This window comes from Nicotiana attenuata, chromosome 7 (assembly GCF_001879085.1).
Source record: "Nicotiana attenuata strain UT chromosome 7, NIATTr2, whole genome shotgun sequence".
In the NCBI taxonomy this organism is placed as follows: Eukaryota; Viridiplantae; Streptophyta; class Magnoliopsida; order Solanales; family Solanaceae; genus Nicotiana; species Nicotiana attenuata.
Genome location: NC_031995.1, coordinates 113,525,456 through 113,536,639, shown reverse-complemented (window position 1 = coordinate 113,536,639; position 11,184 = coordinate 113,525,456).

Here is an 11,184-nt window from a genome sequence, read left to right as displayed (position 1 = left end):
AACAGTTGCTCAGAACAACCGAATATCGATAATAAACCTCTTATCAAATAAAGCCTCATTCCAACACTTCCGTATACTGCCAATGATAAATGAAACACGTAGAAAGTCATAACCATTCCTCAGATCAACCATTCGTGAAGCCACTTCTCCTTTGGCAAGGAGCATAGCAAATTTCTGAGCCGAACATCGATATTATCCTTCCAACATGCTGAAACTGAATCCGTTTGTATTCATTCTAGATCCCAAGGATCTCATTTAATCCAACACAACTACTCTGGTGAAATGACACATCAATACAACTAAATCCACAAATCGTGCAATTCGCGCACCAATAAGCAACAATCCGAACGTACTCAAATCATGAAAAATGACTCAAATGAGAGAGCCATAACGCAAGCTCACCAGTACCACCACACACAATGCTGAGAACCCGTCACACATCGTAAAAACAGAACACACGAATCTAAGCCGAGGGGTCATACCTCCACATAACTTTGCTGCAATGCGCGACCCTATCCAAACACTGGTCCACATGAAACACCTCAAGTCACTACGCTCAAAATCGACAACCACGCGCAATTTGATGTCTAGAACCAAAGCAAATCATCATAACCACAGCGAATCAATTGACATAACATTACACAAACCCGAAAACACACGAATCGATACGGCGAATCTGTTGATTTTTATTTTGTTACTAGGAATTTGATGCTAGGAATTTGATTTTTTTGCTTTTCTGGATTGATAACGTTAAGGACATCGCGCCTTGTGATTATTCTATAAATGTTGAGGACATAATGTTAAGGATTTGGTGTCCTAAATATTAAGGACATAATGTCCTCGTTTTGCAAATTGTTTTGAAAAAGTTAAGGACACTTGGTCCTTAACTTTGATTTCCAAGTTCAAAAGTTAAGGACACTTGGTCCTGACGTTTGAGTTCCAAGCTCAAAAGTTAAGGACACTTGGTCCTGAAGTTTGAGTTCCAAGTTCAAAAGTTAAGGACACTTGGTCCTTAACTTTGATTTCCAAGTTCAAAAGTTAAGGACACTTGGTCCTGAAGTTTGAGTTCCAAGCTCAAAAGTTAAGGACACTTGGTCCTGAACTTCAAGTTTCAAGTTCAAAACTTAAGGACACATGATCCTGAACTTAGACTTACAAGTTCAAAACATAAGGACACTTGGTCCTGAACTTTGACTTTCAAGTTCAAAAGTTAAGGACACTTGGTCCTGAAGTTTGATTTCCAAGTTCAAAAGTTAAGGACACACTGTCCTGAACTTCGACTTTCAAGGTCAAAAGTTAAAACACTTGGTCCTTAACTTTTATAGAAGCACAGTTAACTAAAAATTCATAAACACAGTTAGCTTATGAATTCGTACGACTATTTTTATGAAATATCCTTACATAATCAAATATATTTATTGAACGACAAACACATTTCAATATAAAAAAGTACTGAATAACTTCCTAACAAAAATTCGCTACTTATTCCACATTGAATAAAGTTATAATCATTATTTTTGAAATTTCACACATACTTGATGCCAAACACAGCATTGATCGCGATTACAGTTATACAAAAAGAAAAATGCATAAAAGCAAAATAAAAAACATACCAGTTCGCTGGTTCGATGCAAAGAAGATGACAAAGGAGAACAAATTAACTGAAACAAACTACTGAGAATCGCTGGTCAGGAACAAAATCGAACAATGATTTGCATGCAAGGAACGATACTGAGGGAGAGAAATTTGCCTCTAAAATTTTGGCTCTCAAATTTTGCCTCTGAACGTATAAAATAAGGGTTTGGGAATATAAGAATAGAAGAAAGGGTAAAATTGTCTTTTCAAAATAATTTTAATAGAGGAGTGGCTATTTTTGCTCAGCATTAGAATTGGTGGATAAAAAATAAATACCACCTTATTTAGTGGCTACCACATGCCATTTTTACTTAATTAATTAGGATTTAAAACCAAGAAGAGAAAAGAAAGAAAAGCAAGGAAGGGAAAACTAGGTTTTTATTCGCATTGGGCCAAGCATCTCAAAGGCCCAAATTGAGCACATCCGCCCAGTCCACACCAACGCCCACCCCAGTCCGGTCTAATCCCCTAATAACCAAAACGGCGTCGTTTAGTAACGCCAATCTCAGCCCTTGATTTTCCTAATCCAACGGCCCTAAACTCACCAACCTCCTCCCATAAAACTATCCTAACCTCCCCCTAACCCCAGAACCTTTCATTCCTATCTTCCTCCTCTCTAAGCCAAACCCTACCCGTCACCCCCACGCCCCCACAATCCTCCGCCGGCGGCCACATCGCCAAATAGCCCCAAATCAGCACCACACAATCCCTAGCCTTCCCCAATCACTAACTTACCTTTAGTGTCCTCCAATTCCTCCTCAAACTCGCCAATTTTCAGATCTCAAAACTAAACTCTAGCCGCCCTTTTCCCTTTCTAATTACTCAACTGTTCCCCATCCGTTTATGGTCGAGTTTTACGTCATTGGAAAGCTCTTGATGAGAGCTATACGCTGATGTAAATTTCGTGCCGTATCTCGGAATTTGAATTTTGGCCGAAGTTTCATCATCATCAGTTGTTCGTTGGTGCGCGTCAATTGCTGTCGTTTCTTTCGAGTTCCAAATTAGTATATCTCTTTTCTCATCTTTTGTTGTCTCATTTTTTTTAGATTGTTAACTAAGTTTTATTTTTAATTAATGTAGTTTAGTTGAAAGTTTGATTAAATAATCAATTGCATAATTAGAAGTCCAATTACCTGTTAATTACTTCAGTTATTTTGAATTGCTGAAAATTTGGTTTGGTGCACTGAGTTTCGGGTGGGAGTAGTAAATGTCCTTTTGTGATAATTAGAAACTTTAGGGGGATAAGTGAGATAGAGAAATTAGGAAATTTGAGTGGTTACTTGGGAAATTTGTAGAAAGAGGGGTGGAAATGCAATAAAAATGAAAGAATTAGGTCAAAAGAAGGGATTTTCATAAGCTAAGGATTAAAAATACAAAGTAATATCTGGAAATTTATTGTTACAAAAGATGATTTTTAAGGATTCTTTCAAGCTCTCTCTCATTCCCCTCACAAGAGCACACACTTCACACTCTATATAAGAATAAGAGGCCTCACACACTACACATTAATCCTCTGCAATTTCACTCACAGAAAACACATTGAATTCACGGCAAGTTTCAGAAAAATCCCTTCCATTTCACCCTCATTTGAATACAGAAGTACAGCCCTAAAAAAGCTTCAGAAAAGAAAAGAAAGCAAAAAAAGAGACTCCTCAGTTGGTTGCATTTTCTTCTATTGGTTTTCACTTTTCTGGGTTCTTTTGGAGTTTGATTTAGCTTCATTTCTTGCTACGGTCTGCTGCTGCTATCTTGATATTGCTGCTGCTTGGTTTCAAATTTCAGAGACTTATTTTCTTAAATTTCTGCCTTGTTGTTTTTAAGGTATTAGCTTCGATCCTTTATATGTATCATTTTTTAGAAATGTTTTTAATGGATGTTTCTTGTAGTAGTTAGTCATTTCTGTGTTCAAAAGAGTGCACATTTTGTTTGTTTGTCAGTTTTCTAATTGATTCTTGGATAAGTAACTAACATATATAAGCTGTTATGAGTCTGGACGGAATTGCATGTTGCGTTAATCATGTTTTGAAAATAGCTGTTGTGATTTAAGAAGTTTTGTATGAAAGTATTTCGAAATATCCTGCTAGCTGATTGTAAATGGTTTAAAAATTAATGCTAAGCTTGATTATCTCTTGGACTCATGGTTTAATTTGGTAACTGTGTTAAAATTGACAAGCTTTTTTCCATAGGTTGTAAGTTAACAGGTTATAGGAATGAACAAATTCTTATGCATAAAGGCTTCTCTTTTAAAATTCATACTCGTCGTTTCTTGTTTAATCGAATCCCATATCTTTCCACGACGGTATATCCATGACCCTCACATTTGAAACTTAAATTAACTTAGGAAAATAAGTCACAAGCATCGTAGCTTGCTTTAGGCGCGTAATTAAATCATCACGGCTATGAGTACGGTTCTCATGGCATAGCCGTGATACATAGTCCCCAATTCGGGTGCGCATTTCATGTGACCCGACCATAACTTCAAACAATAATAAAAATAAACATGTTGTAGATCGTGGGTACGGTTTCCGTGACGCGATTCGCGATGTGTACAAAACAAACGAGCGCGCGGCATCGCGGCTTGATCAAATAAATTTCATAAATCCTAAAAGCAATTCAAATTCCTTTAAAAGCGGTTAAAAGGTAAAAATGCACAACAGGTTTTAAACAAGTAATAAATTAGATAATTGAATCAATTATTAATAGTTGAGCAACCGTGCTAAAACCACGGAACCGGAAATGCCTAACACCTTCTCCCGGGTTAACAGAATTCCTTACCCGGTCTTCTGTATTCGCGGACCATAAATAAGAGTCAATTTCCTCAATTTGGGATTTAAAACAAACCGGTGACTTGGGACACCATAAATTATTCCAAGTGGTGACTCTGAAATTAAATAAATAATCAAATTTCGAATAATGTCACTTTAATTGGTAAACCCCCCCCCCCCCCCATCCCCTCGGAAAAAAGGAGGTGTGACAGTACGAGCCTGGGATCCTGAAACTTTGAGAATTAGTGTAACATTATACTCATATAGTCATTATAATTTACTTGCACTAAGAGATAATTGTAAGACACAATCGCGATTAAATGTGGAAGTGTGAAGTTCACAAAACATAGGTATCAAGTCCGCAAATGTCACGGTCTCGCGGCCCAGGTAGGCTTATACTATTACGCTCACGAACATAATCTTAGCTTGAGTCTATCTTTGCGCACCTCCGTGACTCTTTAGGAGGCATCCGTCCTAGATAAACTACTCATCTTTCAATGTCTCTCCCCCCCCCCCCCCCCCCCCAACCCCCAATGATTGGTGCAGCAGTTAGGCATCCTTAGATGAAAGAATGGTCTTCAGGATTGGTTGTCGTGTGCCACCACTTTCACTCATCCTACACATTCGATTAAGGTTGAAAGCTATATTTAAAGATGCACAGGATCTTATCGTCTACATGTTACTCCACATCTTCACGAAGAATTTAATTTCATCAGGTCTATGTCAGAGACAGCAGGGTAGTTATCACACCATATTCTATACTCCTATAATCTACCAAAAAAAAAAACGAAGGTTGCTATTTGGTAGATCTAGCCATCTGCAAATTCTGTGGAAAAGATTCTATCGAACACTTCTATACATAGATTTTTCCTTTTGGTAAGTAAAAGAAATTTTATTACCAATGACATTCTGTATCGGTTTCTCTTCTTTTAGAAGAATTAGTATCTATGAACGTGCGTTGCACGTTAATAATGACACGTGATGATTTAAATATTTATTTATATGAAGAAACAATAAAATTTAATTAATGAGAGAAATTTTATGTATAATAATACAACAATCATCTAAATGCCGAAAAATATTACATTAGCATAATACATGAATTTAAAATAAAAGGACATCATCAAAACTAACAGAAACGATCAATCTTGTCATGTTAGTTAGATAATTATATATTATAGTTTAAAAGCATTTAGTATGATGATATCTTAACGAACACTTCTTTGTGGACAATATTTTTTTTGTATGTTTTCTCTTAATGCGTTGGTTGCTCTGCCTTAACCAGAACGCTTGTTGTCGATCTTGATATCCCTCTTGAAAGTGCAACATACAGTTGTACGTGCAAGAAAATATATTGCGGTAAATATAGTCCAATATTTAGGATGTTTGTCCTTATGCTTTATTTATTAGTGCAAAACATAAACGTACTAAAAATTATTTACACACAAATTTAAATGGATATTCCTTAGTTTCGGAAGACGAAAGTTGAATTCACGGATAAGAATATACTTAGAAGCACACTAACCAGTATCATAATTATTGCATCTATTACGTTATTGTCAAAAATTCTATATACCATGTGTGCTATTACATAAGCTATTCGGCGTATCGAAGTTTTTCAGTAGCATGACAGGCATATTTTTTCTTCAAAATTAACCTATATACAATGGAAGATCAATTTTAACTTAGTATATTATATATGGTGACACTAACATACCTAAGAAATAAGAAACTTGACAACAAACATATATGGTAGAAGACCATTTGGTATTAAAGTATTTAAGTATTTTTCTTAGTAGTAATTATTTGTATCATTTCTGCCGAGTCAAATACTGAAAAATATTTTATTTTAACTATAAAATTTTGCAATCAACCTTTTATTTAGTTGATCAACATATTCGTTTCTGCTAGCTAATATATCTTTTTAATTCTATCATGCGATTTGCACAAAATCTAATGACAGAAATATTTCTCTTATTAAATGCACTACTATTACCATTGGGATTGATAACCAAGTATTCATGAAGAACCAAATAATATTTTATTGGATGCTTTTCTTCGTTTCTGACACGAAGCAAGAATATTGGATATGTTCTTACTTTATATTTCTTGTCAGTTGAATCTTTTTCGTTTGAGGCCAGAAGTATAACTTTGGCAAGCTAGCTTTTACAGTCTCAGCTTTTATCGATTTGGAACTCCTGGTACTACTTGACAGAAATCACCTCCCCAAACCATTATTTTTCACCAAACGCTTCATTAATATCATATATCTCTAGAACTCCGAGCATTATTTCGATCATTTGACACTTAGCCATAAGTGATTCATCCCATATTATAAATTATAAGTGCTTTTCTTATTAATCTAGCATCATTGCTCTACTTTGATATATTTGTGATGGTTATTTAAGTTGTTTGAAGAGGCATATCAAATCTAAAGTGGGTGGCCTCACAATTAAAATCGTTATTGGTACACCACTTGCTATTATTGCTAACAGTGTCATGCTTCTTGATATGATATTTGCAAGTAATTCATGACATTGAAATATTATTTCGATTCCGCCGGAGGCATCTACAAAGAATAATCCCGTTATACCAGAGTCGACTCTTTATAATATAGTCTTGAAAGCTTGTTCTTGTTTAGGATTTAGCTTTGATTGTGCTTCCTCAGACACTTGTTTAGCATTTTGATTCTTAATAATATACTAACCTTTTTACTTTGTGTTTTAATGCTCTTTTTATGCAATAAGTTTATATACCCTAAGATTTTTTTTAACTTGAATAAGAATTTTACTCATATGATGAATTTAAGAAATAGTTGGATTGGATTCTTTTTCTAAATAATTAATTAAAAAATTTAATTATTTGGTTTTAACATAAAAAATAATTTATTCTATGTTGATTCAGATCTTAATATTAGTTCATCTCTTATTTTGAATATTTAATTTTAATTATAATTTTATCCACCATAAAATTTAATTTTAAAGTGTAAAAGATTGATATGACATTTCACTTTTAGATCTTTTTGTTTGTAGAATCATTAGTGGTATTGGCTCTTACAAACCATTTTTTTCCTTTTCTCACACATTTATATTCTTAAATATATTCTTAGTTGTTGTTTAATAACTGGGTATTTTTAATATTACACGAAAAAATTATTAAGAAAATATTATTTGAGTAGAAAAATAGTTCAAATATAAAATAAAAATATATTATCGTGGGGATATTTTTTTTCTCAATTTCAACTCTTTATGCATTCCATTTAATATTACTTTTATTTTTTTCCGTATTGGACATTATGTAGTAGTGATGTATTGCTAATACAAAGGATTCTTATGAAATTTATTTTATTAAACCTTCCTACATATTTTGTAATGAGAATTTAATAGACAAAATTTTATTAATTTAAAATCTTAAATATTAAAAAGTAGCATAGAATGTATTGTAGTCCAAAAAATGGGTTATAGCAGTTATGTCCTTTCCCTATGAGTTCTTCCGTTTAATATTTTAGGGCTATTTTGATATATTAATATTGTGTTTATGATTTTATAATAATATAGGCTCTCATTTTTCTAAACGGATTTGGACAACATAATACATTATCAAATTAAATTAGTAATAAGACATTATAATACGTTTTCAAATTAAATTAGTAATAGGATTTTTTAAGAAGTATATCCGAAAAGTAATAGGATTACATGACTAAAGATATTTGCTTGTTCAATTTTATATGAGTTAGACAGCCCGATAACAATTATACTAATAGGATTACTAAAGGTAATCATGTAGGATTCCTAACGTGTAGTATTATATCTAATATCTAGAATTCTTGTTATGTCCTTTTATTAGGAGTTATTATGCTTAATATTATAAGGTTATTTTTGTAAACCGACATTGTATTCATGCATTTATAATAATATAGATTAACGTAAATAAGTGCTTATCCAGTTGGTTAAATTAAAAATAGTAAAAAAAATTTATTATATATAATATGTATATAATTAATATATATGACCTACTGTATACCGGCTGGAAAAAATTGTTTCTGACCGGCTATTTATACAAAAATATTAAAATGTCAAGCAGACTTGGGTTACTATTTTGGCCCTAACAGAAGTTGGGCTATATTCTGCATGAGCACCCTTTTTCCTTAATAAATGGCCTAGGAGTGAAAAGGAATCACACACGACGCAACCTATCTCTCACTTTTCGGTGTTCATATTTTGTTAAAATAGCGCGGGCTAGCCAGTTTTCGGACTGATCAATCAAAATAGTCAGCATTTGCAAAGTCATTGAAAAATAGTCATTATTTTGCTATAACACGGAAAGTTCCAGCATAATATACTGGAGATCGGTGCACCTGTATATGAACTTCTAGCATATTATGCTGGAACTCCAACACGCGAAAAGTTCCAGCATAATATACTGGAGATTGGAGCACCTATGTATGAACTTCCAGCATAATACTCAACTCCAGTATATTATGCTGGAAGTCCAGTATATTATACTGGAATTCCAGTATATTATATTGGAATTCCAGTATACTTATGCTGGAACTCCAGCATAAGTATACTGGAGTTCCAGTAAACTCCAGTATAATATACTGGAGTTTCAGTATATAATACTAGAATTTCAGTATATTATGCTGGAATATTTTTCGAATTTTGAACAGTGTTTCATTCAAATTTATCTTTATATGAAAAATGGCTAAATTTTGGTTACTTTTGAAACAGTGGCTATTTTTTAATAACCACTTGTAAATCTGGCTATTTTTGAATTTCTCCCTCATATTTCTTCACCTAAAATTGTCACGACCCAAAAATGACTAGTCGTGATGGCACCTAACTCAACCTTTTAGGAAGCCAACTAACAGATAATACAACTCAACAGAGATTATAAGAAATTAGATAATAGATAACTGAACATTTACAAATTTACCCAAGATCTGGTAGTACGACTCATGAGCTTCTAAGACTTGGAATTTACAAAGCTGGTACGAATAAATACACGTTCTGTTTGAAAGATTCATAAACAGAATAGCAAAACCTAAGCTACCAAGAACAAGAGGCAGCTATATCCAGAATGCGCGAACATCTTCAGAATCAGCACCCGACATCACCAGCGGCTCAACTCCAGAAATTTGTACACATCGTATGTATTTTGTCTAACCTCGTCGAAGTAGTGACGAGGTTTTTAGTTAAAAGATGCTTATTGTTATAACATGTACATTATACTAACAGTATAGGCAGTTCAAAACATAACAGATAAAGGTACCGTATACAACTCTGCGAGACAGTCAACAATTACTAGAAGGAATCACAGTAGAAGATTTACGATCTTTCCTGGTATGAGAAGTATATCCAAGATATCCAATCAAATGGATGGTAACACCCTTCGTGCTTCTATCTCTTCCTCACTATGTATAAATAATTTATGTGACAAATCAATTAGCACAGCAACACCCTTCGTGCGTTCAACTCATCCTTCCAAATGTACGTGTAACAGAACCAACCAGATAACAGAAATATCGATAACAGGAATTACAAAGTAGGAAATACGCAAGTAGCAACAATGGACAAAGATATACATGTGGGCAACAGTAAGAGACTAAGCGGAAAGCACGAGAGTGATAACAACAATTGGAAAACCAGGAATAACAACTTCAATTAACTAGCATAATGGAGGCCTAAATACAAATATAACAATTAAGAAGGAAACATATGATCTTTACAAGTTAACAAGTAAAGGCATGAATGACTAGCATGGTGGAAGGCTTATACTAAAGTGCAACAGAATAGATACGACATGAGCGTAATTATAAAAGCAGGAAATAGGCATGGTATTTGCAAGTTAAGCAAGTAGAAGGTATGAGCAACACAACAACAAATGACATAGAGATCAATGACAGAACAATAGCAACAAGTCACATCAGATCTATAATTATGACAATAACAGTTCAAGGTAAAGATATGAACGTATACACGGAAGACTGATATCAAACATAATGCATGTCTCTCATCCTCACCTGCACGGAAACACCCATCGTACCATGACCTCACGATAACACACAATCATAACAATAAATGAAATGGCACAGCATCACCCTTAGAGTTTTTACTCTCAAATAATATGGCACGACATCACCCTTTGTGCTTTTAGTCTCAATATGTGGCACGACATCACCCTTCATGCTTTTACTCTCAATAATGTGGCACGACATCACCCTTCATGCTTTTACTCTCAATAATGTGGCACGACATCACCCTTCATGCTTTACACTCTCCCTCACATGATAATGTATAACAATGGCATGGCATCACCCTTCGTGCTTTACACTCTTCCTTACCAAGCATATGTATATCAATGACAAACAAGGCAGGAAGCATAAATAACATCAAGGAGAGTGTTTTAACGGATATTCCAAATAAGTCTCAATCACAACTTTCCAAGTCAACCATGATTCAGCAACCCTCAAGAACCGTATTATTCAAATACTTCCACAAATCTCACAAATGATCCACAACACAAGTGTAGAGCCTAGTATCTCAAGAATATCAGTCATAGTAATGTAGTAATGATTTCGCATAGAGGTGACCGAATTAGACACATCAATGTATTCTCAGAATTTCCGTCAAGTTTGATCAAGTTATAATAGGTTAAGTCTTGATTTCTTTCATTTAATATTATGTTCTTAGTATCTAAGAGTCAAGTAAGACATGAAGCAGGAGGTCACGAAATTCTACAAACATAAATGTAACATAATCCACCCCCCCCCCCCCCCCACCAC